The following is an 11,436-nucleotide window of genomic DNA, read 5'->3' on the forward strand; positions in this document are numbered from 1 at the left end:
TTGTTGTGATGGGGAGACGGGAAGGGGAGGCGGGTTGGGATGGAGGGGTTGAAAATAGGGGAATGGCATGAGGTTTGGAAGTAGGGCAATGATGGGAGGTGATGAAGGGAGAGATTAGAGAGAAAGGTGTGAGAGAAAAGGGATCATGGAGGAGAATAAGAGAGGAGTTGTGGTAGGAGGAATGGGCAGGAAAGAGGGACAAGAGAATAGGGAGGTGTGTGGTAAGGGAAGGGTTTTGTAAGGGAAGAGGGGAGAGGGAAGGGGTAAGAGGGAAGGTGTGGTGAGGATGGGAATACATAGGAATACATTGGAAGATCAGACACCAGAAGACCTATCTGTATATGGCGATGGTTTCTGATTACTACCACTACTAGTAATCTACGTGTGGTAGGACAGGACAGAATAGATGAAGGCTCCTTCCACCACCTCTCCTCCGGCAACGTGCCGGCAGGAAAGTTAGAAGAGAACACCATGTACCTTTAAGGAAGAAAGGGACATGGAAATTTCTGATAAAGAGAAATAAGAGGAAATTACTACCCTTAACTTACACTACTGGTAACCTAAGCTGTGGGGGAAAATGACTTCATTGCATAAGAATATAAGAACATGGAAATACAGGGAGACTGGAAGAGGACGAGTGGCCTACACAGGGCAGCCCCAGAATCCCCCGTAATAATCACGATGGGTGAGGTGTAGTTTCAGGGGCACAGGTGGAGGCTTGATCCTCATTTTACCGGCGGTATAAGGCACGCCCCAGTAACCTGTCACCTTACTGCACCCACACCTCACTCCACCTGTCATGCGGACATAAACTGTTGCTTTACTCTATTGTTGACTTTCGCTACTTGCAATCTAGGTTGTGGGGAGAATTATATGAATATAGGTTGAGGTCTTGCTGCGATCTGTCTGAAAACATGCGAAAAAGGGTCAGTATAATCTTATATCCCTGAAGTACTTATCCAAAGAAGACTTAAAACTTCACCCGGTCCAAGCGCTGGCGTTTACCTGTGTCACCTGGCTCAAACATCAGGACCAACTTAACAAACCTTCACTACTTCGCCCGGTCCAAGCGCTGGCATGTGATTACCTGTGTTACCTGCCTCAAAGATGAAAGCCAGTTCACCTTTCTTGTCAACGGCCACACCATGTTGAAAACACCGCTTCTCGTCCGATCAGCGAAGTTAAGCGATGTTGGGTCTGGATAGTACTTGGATGGGTGACCGCCTGGGAACACCAGATGCTGTTGGCATCCCTCTTTTTATTTAATTTCTCTTAACTTTTCACTTTGCGGTCCTGGTGACTCTTTTCTTTTTATATATCTTTCGGCCTTTCGTTATGTTTTATATTTTTTTTCTTTTGTTTTGCACCCCTCTTCTTTTCTTTTCCTTTAGCTTTTAGCCTTTCTTTTGCATTCCTCTTTTCTTTTCATCTAGGTCTTAGCCTTTCGCTTTGCATCCCTGTTTTCGTTTTATTTAGCTTTTGACTTTCGTTTTGCACCATTTCTTTTCATTAAGCATTTCGTTTTGGGTCCCTTTTTTTTCTTTGTATTTAGCTGAGCCTTTCGTTTTTGAAAATTTTGACGCTGGTTACGTAACTTTATTTATTTATTTATTCATTCATTCATTTATTTATTTTTACTTCACCGGGGTCCCAGCGCTGGCATGTGTTTACCTGTGTTACCTGGCTCAAACATAAGGAGCAACTTAACAAACCTTCACTACTTCACCCGGTCCAAGCGCTGGCATTTACCTGTGTCACCTGGCTCAAACATCAGGACCAACTTAACAAACCTTCACTACTTCGCCCGGTCCAAGCGCTGACATGTGATTACCTGTGTTACCTGCCTCAAAGATGAAAGCCAGTTCACCTTTCTTGTCAACGGCCACACCACGTTGAAAACACCGCTTCTCGTCCGATCAGCGAAGTTAAGCGACGTTGGGTCTGGATAGTACTTGGATGGGTGACCGCCTGGGAACACCAGATGCTGTTGGCATCCCTCTTTTTATATAATTTCTCTTAACTTTTCACTTTGCGGTCCTGATGACTCTTTTCTTTTCATATATCTTTCGGCCTTCCGTTATGTTTTCTATTTTTTTTCTTTCGTTTTGCACCCCTCTCCTTTTCTTTTCCTTTAGCTTTTAGCCTTTCTTTTGCATTCCTCTTTTCTTTTCATCTAGGTCTTAGCCTCTCGCTTTGCATCCCTGTTTTCGTTTTATTTAGCTTTTTGACTTTCGTTTTGCACCATTTCTTTTCATTAAGCATTTCGTTTTGGGTCCCTTTTTTTTTCTTTGTATTTAGCTGAGCCTTTCGTTTTTGAAAATTTTGACGCTGGTTACGTAACTTTATTTATTTATTCATTCCTTTATTTCTTTATTTTTACTTCACCGGGGTCCCAGCGCTGGCATGTGTTTACCTGTGTTACCTGGCTCAAACATAAGGACCAACTTAACAAACCTTCACTACTTCACCCGGTCCAAGCGCTGGCATTTACCTGTGTCACCTGGCTCAAACATCAGGACCAACTTAACAAACCTTCACTACTTCGCCCGGTCCAAGCGCTGGCATGTGATTACCTGTGTTACCTGCCTCAAAGATGAAAGCCAGTTCACCTTTCTTGTCAACGGCCACACCACGTTGAAAACACCGCTTCTCGTCCGATCAGCGAAGTTAAGCGACGTTGATTCTGGATAGTACTTGGATGGGTGACCGCCTGGGAACACCAGATGCTGTTGGCATCCCTCTTTTTATTTAATTTCTCTTAACTTTTCACTTTGCCTTTCGCTTTGCATCCCTGTTTTCGTTTTATTTAGCTTTTTGACTTTCGTTTTGCACCATTTCTTTTCATTAAGCATTTCGTTTTCCGTCCCTTTTTTTTTCTTTGTATTTAGCTGAGCCTTTCGTTTTTTAAAATTTTGACGCTGGTTACGTAACTTTATTTATTTATTTATTCATTCATTCATTTATTTATTTTTACTTCACCGGGGTCCCAGCGCTGGCATGTGTTTACCTGTGTTACCTGGCTCAAACATCAGGACCAACTTAACAAACCTTCACTTCTTCACCCGGTCCAAGCGCTGGCATGTGTTTACATGTGTTTCTCGCTCAAACATCAGGACCAACTTAACAAACCTTTACTACTTCACACGGTCCAAGCGCTGGCATGTGTTTACCTGTGTTACCTACCTCAAAGATGAAAGCCAGTTCAACTTTCTTGTCAACGGCCACACCACGTTGAAAATACCGCTTCTCGTCCGATCAGCGAAGTTAAGCGATGTTGGGCCTGGATAGTGCTTGGACGGGTGACCGCCTGGGAACACCAGATGCTGTTGGCATCCATCTTTTTATTTAGTTTCTTTTAACTTTTCACTTTGCGCTCCTGGTGACTCTTATTTTCATATAGCTTTAGGCGTTTCGTTATGTATTTTTTTTCTTTTCCATTTAATTTTTAGCCTTTCGTTTTGCACCCCTCTTCTTTTCTTTTCATCTAGCTTTTAGCCTTTCTTTTGCATTCCTCTTTTCTTTTCATCTAGGTCTTAGCCTTTCGCTTTGCATCCCTCTTTTCGTTTATTTAGCTTTTGGACTGTTGTTTTGCACCATTTCTTTTTTATTAAGCAATTCGTTTTCCGTCCCTTTTTTTTCATTTAGCTCAGCCTTTCGTTTTGAAATTTGTGACGCTGGTTACGTAACTTTATTTATTTATTTTTACTTCACCGGAGTCCCAGCGCTGGCATGTGTTTACCTCTTACCTGGCTCAAAGATCAGGATCAACTTAACAAACCTTCACTACTTCACCCGGTCCAAGCGCTGGCATGTGTTTACCTGTGTTACCTGGCTCAAACATCAGGACCAACTTAACAAACCTTCACTACTTCACCCGGTCCACGCGCTGGCATGTTTTTACCTGTGTTACCTGGCTCAAACATCAGGACCAACTTAACAAACCTTCACTACTTCACCCGGTCGAAGCGCTGGCATGTGTTTACCTGTGTTACCTGGCTCAAACATCAGGACCAACTTAACAAACCTTCACTACTTCACCCGGTCCAACCGCTGACATGTGTTTACCTGTGTTACCTGGCTCAAACATCAGGACCAACTTAACAAACCTTCACTACTTCACCCGGTCCAAGCGCTGGCATGTGTTTACCAGTGTCATCTGGCTCAAAAAATCAGGACCAACTTAACAAACGTTCACTAATTCATGCGATCCAAGCGCTGGCATGTTTTTACCTGTGTTACCTGCCTCAAAGATCAAAGCCAATTCTCCTTTATCGTCAACGGCCACACCACGTTGAAAACACCGCTTATCGTCCGATCAGCGAAGTTAAGCGACGTTGAGTCTGGATAGTACTTGGATGGGTGACCGCCTGGGAACACCAGATGCTGTTGGCATCCCTCTTTTTATTTAATTTCTTTAAACCTTCACTTTGCGCTCTTGGTGACTCTTATTTTCATATAGCTATCGGCGTTTCGTTATGTATTTTTTTTTCTTTTCCATTTAATTTTTAGCCTTTCGCTTTGCATCCCTCTTTTTGTTTTATTTAGGTTTTGGACTTTCGTTTTGCACCTTTTCTTTTCATTAAGCATTTCGTTTTCCGTCCCCTTTTTTCTTTTCATTTAGCTGAGCCCTTCATTTTGAAATTTGTGACGTTCGTTACGTAACTAATTATTTATTCATTTTTTTTTCTTCCAATGACCTTTTGGCACAGTATACAAGGAGAAACAATTAACAACAGGCACAAGCAATCGATCAGCTTTCCTTTTGTCCTTAGAGGCCGTGGTCCCATGGCCTAATTACCCCCTAAATCACTGAATAAGTTTGTGTGTGTGTTTGTGTGTGTGTGTGTGTGTGTAGTTCAGTTTTGTGCCATGAAAAGTGCATCATAATAACTCTTCCTGGTAAATTCATGACGTACATTTCTTGGAGGTTGAAGGAAACTAATAAATCTTCATTACTTCATCGGGGTCCCAGCGCTGGCATGTGTTTACCTGTGTTACCTGGCTCAAACATCAGGACCAACTTAACAAACCTTCCCTACTTCATCCGGTCGAAGCGCTGGCATGTGTTTACCAGTCTTACCTGGCTCAAACATCAGGACCAACTTGACAAACCTTCACTACTTCACCCGGTCCAAGCGCTGGCATGTGTTTACCTGTGCTACTTGGCTCAAACATCAGGACCAACTTAACAAACGAGAAATGCCGACCGAAACGTTTCACCTTCTTTGTCATTTACGGAAGGACAAATGACGGAAAGACAACCCGTTCTGAGGAACTGCTTGAGAAATACCGCCGCATGATCAAGTAGTATAAATGTAAAACGGATGCCAGTTACATCATAATCTCAGGAATCCTCCCGAGGGTCGGTGACGAATCTAGCTTTTACAGTAAGGCCTACAGCACAAACAACAGACTTCAGTCCCTTTGCTCACAAGAAAACGTCCAGTTCGCTAACTTGTGGAACAATTTTTACTACGATTCAGACTTGTTCCTTCCTGATGGCATCCACTTAAACCCTGTTGGAGCAGCCCGTTTCGGGAGGCTGCTCTGTGACCAAGTGGCGCTTCGAAAGCCAAAAAACGCGGTGGCGAGAACACCAGCAGCTCCACCGTAATGGAGTATTCAACCCGCAAAACCCCCGACTCGAATCACATTAAAGATTGCTATGTCAACGCTCGTAGCCTACGTAAAAAATTTGAAGACTTAGAAGTCCTCGCAGCTACAAATCATTATCACATCATCGGAGTCACAGAACCTTGGTTAGACACTTTAAATAGAGATTTTATTGCTTCTTCCGTCGCTGCTTCTTCTTCTTCCGTCGCTGTTTCTTCTTCTTCCGTCCCTGCTTCTTCTTCCGTCGCTGCTTCTTCTTCCGTCGCTGCTTCTTCTTCTTCCGTCGCTGCTTCTTCTTCTCTCGTCGCTGTTTCTTCTTCTCTCGTCGCTGTTTCTTCTTCTTCCGTCGCTGCATCTTCTTCCGTCGCTGCTTCTTCTTCTTCCGTCGCTGCTTCTTCTTCTTCCGTCGCTGCTTCTTCTTCTTCCGTCGCTGCTTCTTCTTCTTCCGTCGCTGCTTCTTCTTCTTCCGTCGCTGCTTCTTCTTCTTCCGTCGCTGCTTCTTCTTCTTCCGTCGCTGCTTCTTCTTCTTCCGTTGCTGTTTCTTCTTCTTCCGTCGCTGTTTCTTCTTCTTCTTCCGTCGCTGCTTCTTCTTCTTCTTCCGTCGCTGCTTCTTCTTCTTCCGTTGCTGTTTCTTCTTCTTCCGTCGCAGCTTCTTCTTCTTCAGTCGCTGTTTCTTCTTCTTCAGTCGCTGTTTCTTCTTCTTCCGTCGCTGCTTCTTCTTCTTCCGTCGCTGCTTCTTCTTCTTCTTCTTCCGTCGCTGTTTCTTCTTCTTCCGTCGCTGTTTCTTCTTCTTCCGTCCTTCTTCTTCTTCTTCCGTCCTTTCTTCTTCTTCCGTCTTCTTCTTCTTCTTCAGTCGCTGCTTCTTCTTCTTCCGTCGCTGCTTCTTCTTCTTCCGTCGCTGCTTCTTCTTCTTCCGTCGCTGGTTCTTCTTCTTCTTACGTCGCTGTTTCTTCTTCTTGCGTATCTGCTTCTTCTTCTTCCGTCGCTGCTTCTTCTTCTTCCGTCGCTGCTTCTTCTTCTTCCGTCGCTACTTCTTCTTCTTCCGTCCTTCTTCTTCTTCTTCCGTCCTTTCTTCTTCTTCTTCCGTCGCTGCTTCTTCTTCTTCCGTCCTTTCTTCTTCTTCTTCCGTCCTTTCTTCTTCTTCTTCCGTTGCTGTTTCTTCTTCTTCCGTCGCTGCTTCTTCTTCTTCTTCTTCCGTCGCTGCTTCTTCTTCTTCTTCCGTCGCTGCTTCTTCTTCTTCCGTTGCTGTTTCTTCTTCTTCCGTCGCAGCTTCTTCTTCTTCAGTCGCTGTTTCTTCTTCTTCAGTCGCTGTTTCTTCTTCTTCCGTAGCTGCTTATTCATCTTCCGTCCTTTCTTCTTCTTCTTCTTCCGTCGCTGCTTCTTCTTCTTCCGTCGCTGTTTCTTCTTCTTCCGACGCTGCTTCTTCTTCTTCCGTCCTTTCTTCTTCTTCTTCCGTCCTTCTTCTTCTTCTTCTTCGTCGCTGTGTCTTCTTCTTCCGTCGCTGCTTCTTCTTCTTCTTCGTCCGTCGCTGTTTCTTCTTCTTCCGTCGCTGTTTCTTCTTCTTCCGTCGCTTCTTCTTCTTCTTCCGTCTGCTTTCTTCTTCTTCTTCCGTCGCTGCTTCTTCTTCTTCTTCCGTCGCTGTTTCTTCTTCTTCCGTCGCTGTTTCTTCTTCTTCCGTCGCTGCTTCTTCTTCTTCATACGCAGCTTCTTCTTCTTCTTCCGTCGCTGCTTCTTCTTCTTCCGTCCATTCTTATTCTTCTTCCGTCGCTGTTTCGTCTTCTTCCGTCGCTTCTTCTTCTTCTTCTTCCTTCCTTCTTCTTCTTCTTCCGTCGCTGTTTCTTCTTCTTCCGTCCTGCGTCTTCTTCTTCGTCCTTCTTCTTGTTCTTCAGTCTCTGCTTCTTCTTCTTCTTCCGTCGCTGTTTCTTCTTCTTCCGTCGCTGCTTCTTCTTCTTCTTCCGTCGCTGCTTCTTCTTCTTCTTCCGTCGCTGTTTCTTCTTCTTCCGTCGCTGCTTCTTCTTCTTCCGTCGCTGCTTCTTCTTCCGTCGCTGCCTCTTCTTCTTCCGTCCTTCTTCTTCTTCTTCTTCAGTCGCTGTTTCTTCTTCTTCCGTCGCTGCTTCTTCTTCTTCCGTCGCTGCTTCTTCTTCTTCTTCCGTCGCTGTTTCTTCTTCTTCCGTCGCTGCTTCTTCTTCTTCCGTCGCTGCTTCTTCTTCTTCCGTCGCTGCTTCTTCTTCTTCCGTCGCTGCTTCTTCTTCTTCCGTCGCTGCTTCTTCTTCTTCCGTCGCTGCTTCTTCTTCTTCCGTCGCTGGTTCTTCTTCTTCCGTCGCTGCTTCTTCGTCTTCTTCCGTCCTTCTTCTTCTTCTTCCGTCCTTTCTTCTTCTTCTTCCGTCCTTCTTCTTCTTCTTCCGTCGCTTCTTCTTCTTCTTCCGTCGCTTCTTCTTCTTCTTCCGTCGCTGCTTCTTCTTCTTCCGTCGCTGCTTCTTCTTCTTCCGTTGCTGTTTCTTCTTCTTCCGTCGCTGTTTCTTCTTCTTCTTCCGTCGCTGCTTCTTCTTCTTCTTCCGTCGCTGCTTCTTCTTCTTCCGTTGCTGTTTCTTCTTCTTCCGTCGCAGCTTCTTCTTCTTCAGTCGCTGTTTCTTCTTCTTCCGTCGCTGCTTCTTCTTCTTCCGTCGCTGCTTCTTCTTCTTCTTCTTCCGTCGCTGTTTCTTCTTCTTCCGTCGCTGTTTCTTCTTCTTCCGTCGCTGCTTCTTCTTCTTCCGTCGCTGCTTCTTCTTCTTCCGTCGCTTCTTCTTCTTCTTCCGTCGCTGCTTCTTCTTCTTCCGTCGCTGTTTCTTCTTCTTCCGTCGCTGCTTCTTCTTCTTCATCCGTCGCTGCTTCTTCTTCTTCTTCCGTCGCTGCTTCTTCTTCTTCTGTCGCTGCTTCTTCTTCTTCCGTCGCTGTTTCTTCTTCTTCCGTCGCTGCTTCTTCTTCTTCCTTCGCTGCTTCTTCTTCTTCCGTCGCTGTTTCTTCTTCTTCCGTCGCTGCGTCTTCTTCTTCCGTCGCTACTTCTTGTTCTTCCGTCGCTGCTTCTTCTTCTTCTTCCGTCGCTGTTTCTTCTTCTTCCGTCGCTGCTTCTTCTTCTTCTTCCGTCGCTGCTTCTTCTTCTTCTTCCGTCGCTGTTTCTTCTTCTTCCGTCGCTGCTTCTTCTTCTTCCGTCGCTGCTTCTTCTTCCGTCGCTGCGTCTTCTTGTTCCGGCGCTGCTTCTTCTTCTTCTTCCGTCCTTTGTTTCTTCTTCTTCCGTAGCTTTTTCTTCTTCTTCCGTCGCTGCTTCTTCTTCTTCTTCCGTCGCTGTTTCTTCTTCTTCCGTCGCTGCTTCTTTTTCTTCCGTCGCTGCTTCTTCTTCTTCCGTCGCTGCCTCTTCTTCTTCCGTCGCTGCTTCTTCTTCTTCCGTCGCTGCTGCTTCTTCTTTCGTCGCTGTTTCTTCTTCTTCCGTCGCTGGTTCTTCTTCTTCCGTCGCTGCTTCTTCTTCTTCTTCCGTCGCTTCTTCTTCTTCTTCCGTCGCTGCTTCTTCTTCTTTCGTCGCTGCTTCTTCTTCTTCCGTCGCTGCTTCTTCTTCTTCCGTTGCTGCTTCTTCTTCTTCCGTCGCTGCTTCTTCTTCTTCCGTCGCTGCTTCTTCTTCTTCCGTCGCTGTTTCTTCTTCTTCCGTCGCTGCTTCTTCTTCTTCTTCCGTCGCTGTTTCTTCTTCTTCCGTCGCTGCTTCTTTTTCTTCCGTCGCTGCTTCTTCTTCTTCCGTCGCTGTTTCTTCTTTTTCCGTCACTGTTTCTTCTTCTTCCGTCGCTGTTTTTTCTTCTTCCGTCGCTGTTTCTTCTACTTCCGTCGCTGCTTCTTCTTCTTCCGTCGCTGCTTCTTCTTCTTCCGTCGCTGTTTCTTCTTGTTCCGTCGCTGCTTCTTCTTCCGTCGCTGCTTCTTCTTCTTCCGTCGCTGTTTCTTCTTCTTCCGTCGCTGTTTCTTCTTCTTCCGTCGCTGTTTCTTCTTCCGTCGCTGCTTCTTCTTCTTCCGTCGCTGCTTCTTCTTCTTCCGTCGCTGCTTCTTCTTCTTCCGTCGCTGTTTCTTCTTCTTCCGTCGCTGCTTCTTCTTCTTCCGTCGCTGCTTCTTCTTCTTCCGTCGCTGCTTCTTCTTGTTCCGTCGCTGTTTCTTCTTCTTCCGTCGCTGCTTCTTCTTAAGCCGCTGATTTTTCTTTCGTTGTTTCTTCTTCCGTCGCTGTTTCTTCTTCTATACTGCTTTTTTTCTTCTTCTGTCGTTGCATCTTCTTCAGTCGCTGCTGTTTCTTGAGCCGTTTTTTCCTCCTCCTTCACCGTTCTTTCTTTTTCTTCCGCTGTTGCTGCTTTTCCTTCATACTTCCGCCGCTGCTTATTCTTCCGCTCCTGGTTCTTCTTCTTCCACAGCTAAGTCCTCTTCTTCCTCTCCATATTTTTTTTCTACTGATACTTTTCATCCTTCTGCTAATGCCTCTTCTTCTGCCCTGCTCCTCCTTCTTCCGTTGCTTGATTTGCTTCTGCCGTCGCTTCTTTTTCTTCCACCGCTATGATTTCCACTCATTTCTCCGCTCTTTCTTCTTCAGCCAATTATGATTCTTATTCACCCGCCGTTGCTCCAACATCTTCTGTTACTGTTTCTTTAATTTCATTCTACGTGCACAATTAAGCCAGGGTCAGCATCACACCCGGACATTTATGCCATGGTCAGCATCCCACCCGGACATTTAAAAAAATGGTCATCATCCCACGCGGACATTTAAACCATGGTCAGCATCCCACCCTGACATTTAAGCCAGGGTCAGCATCCCACCCTAGCATTTAAGCCAGGGTCAGCATCGCACCTTTACATTTAAGCCAGGGTCAGCATCCCACCCTAACATTTAAACCAGGGTCAGCAACCCACCCTGACATTTAAGCCAGGGTCAGCATCCCACCCTAACATTTAAGCCAGGGTCAGCATTCCACCCTAACATTTAAGCCAGGGTCATCATCCCACCCTAGCATTTAAGCCAGGGTCAGCATCCCACCCTAACATTTAAGCCAGGGTCAGCATTCCACCCTAACATTTAAGCCAGGGTCATCATCCCACCCTAGCATTTAAGCCGGAGTCAGCATGCCACCCTAATATTTAAGCCAGGGTCAGCATCCAACCCTAACATTTAAGCCAGGGTCAGCATCCAACCCTAACATTTAAGCCAGGGTCAGCATCCCACCCTAATATTTAAGCCAGGGTCAGCATCCAACCCTAACATTTAAGCCAAGGTCAGCATCCCACCCTAACATCTAAGCCAGGGTCAGCATCCCACCCTGAGATTTAAGCCAGGGTCAGCATCCCACCCTAACATTTAAGCCAGGGTCAGCATCCCACCCTAACATTTAAGCCAGGGTCAGCATCCCACCCTAACATTTAAGCCAGGGTCAGCATCACACCCTAACATTTAAGTCAGGGTCAGCATCCCACCCTAACATTTGAGCCAGGGTCAGCATCCCACCCTAACATTTAAGCCAGGGTCAGCATCCCACCCTAACATTTGAGCCAGGGTCAGCATCCCACCCTAACATTTAAGCCAGGGTCAGCATCCCACCCTAACATTTAAGGCAGGGTCAGCATCCCACCCTAACATTTAAGTCAGGGTCAGCATCCCACCCTTACATTTAAGCCAGGGTCAGCATCCCACCCTTACATTTAAGCCAGGGTCAGCATCCCACCCTAACATTTAAGTCAGGGTCAGCATCCCACCCTTACATTTAAGCCAGGGTCAGCATCCCACCCTAACATTTAAGTCAGGGTCAGCATCCCACCCTTACATTT

At 45.9% G+C, this 11,436-nt stretch overlaps 4 non-coding genes and 1 pseudogene across 4 annotated transcripts; all 5 read left to right on the plus strand.

Annotated features, from left to right (window-relative positions):
* The first annotated feature begins 1,130 nt into the window (after positions 1–1,130).
* Positions 1,131–1,249, plus strand: LOC126997346 (5S ribosomal RNA). Its single transcript, XR_007752046.1, has one exon. It is a non-coding gene; the product is annotated as a 5S ribosomal RNA (ribosomal RNA).
* Positions 1,250–1,874: 625 nt separating this feature from the next.
* On the plus strand, positions 1,875–1,993 carry LOC126996939 (5S ribosomal RNA). Its single transcript, XR_007751761.1, has one exon. It is a non-coding gene; the product is annotated as a 5S ribosomal RNA (ribosomal RNA).
* Positions 1,994–2,616: 623 nt separating this feature from the next.
* On the plus strand, positions 2,617–2,735 carry LOC126997411 (5S ribosomal RNA). The gene has a single exon (XR_007752096.1). It is a non-coding gene; the product is annotated as a 5S ribosomal RNA (ribosomal RNA).
* A 478-nt stretch (positions 2,736–3,213) lies between these two features.
* LOC126997526 (5S ribosomal RNA) lies at positions 3,214–3,332 on the plus strand (annotated as a pseudogene).
* A 941-nt stretch (positions 3,333–4,273) lies between these two features.
* On the plus strand, positions 4,274–4,392 carry LOC126997445 (5S ribosomal RNA). The gene has a single exon (XR_007752115.1). It is a non-coding gene; the product is annotated as a 5S ribosomal RNA (ribosomal RNA).
* The last annotated feature ends 7,044 nt before the right edge of the window (positions 4,393–11,436 follow it).

The sequence above is a fragment of the Eriocheir sinensis genome, chromosome 1, assembly GCF_024679095.1.
Source record: "Eriocheir sinensis breed Jianghai 21 chromosome 1, ASM2467909v1, whole genome shotgun sequence".
Classification (NCBI taxonomy): Eukaryota; Metazoa; Arthropoda; class Malacostraca; order Decapoda; family Varunidae; genus Eriocheir; species Eriocheir sinensis.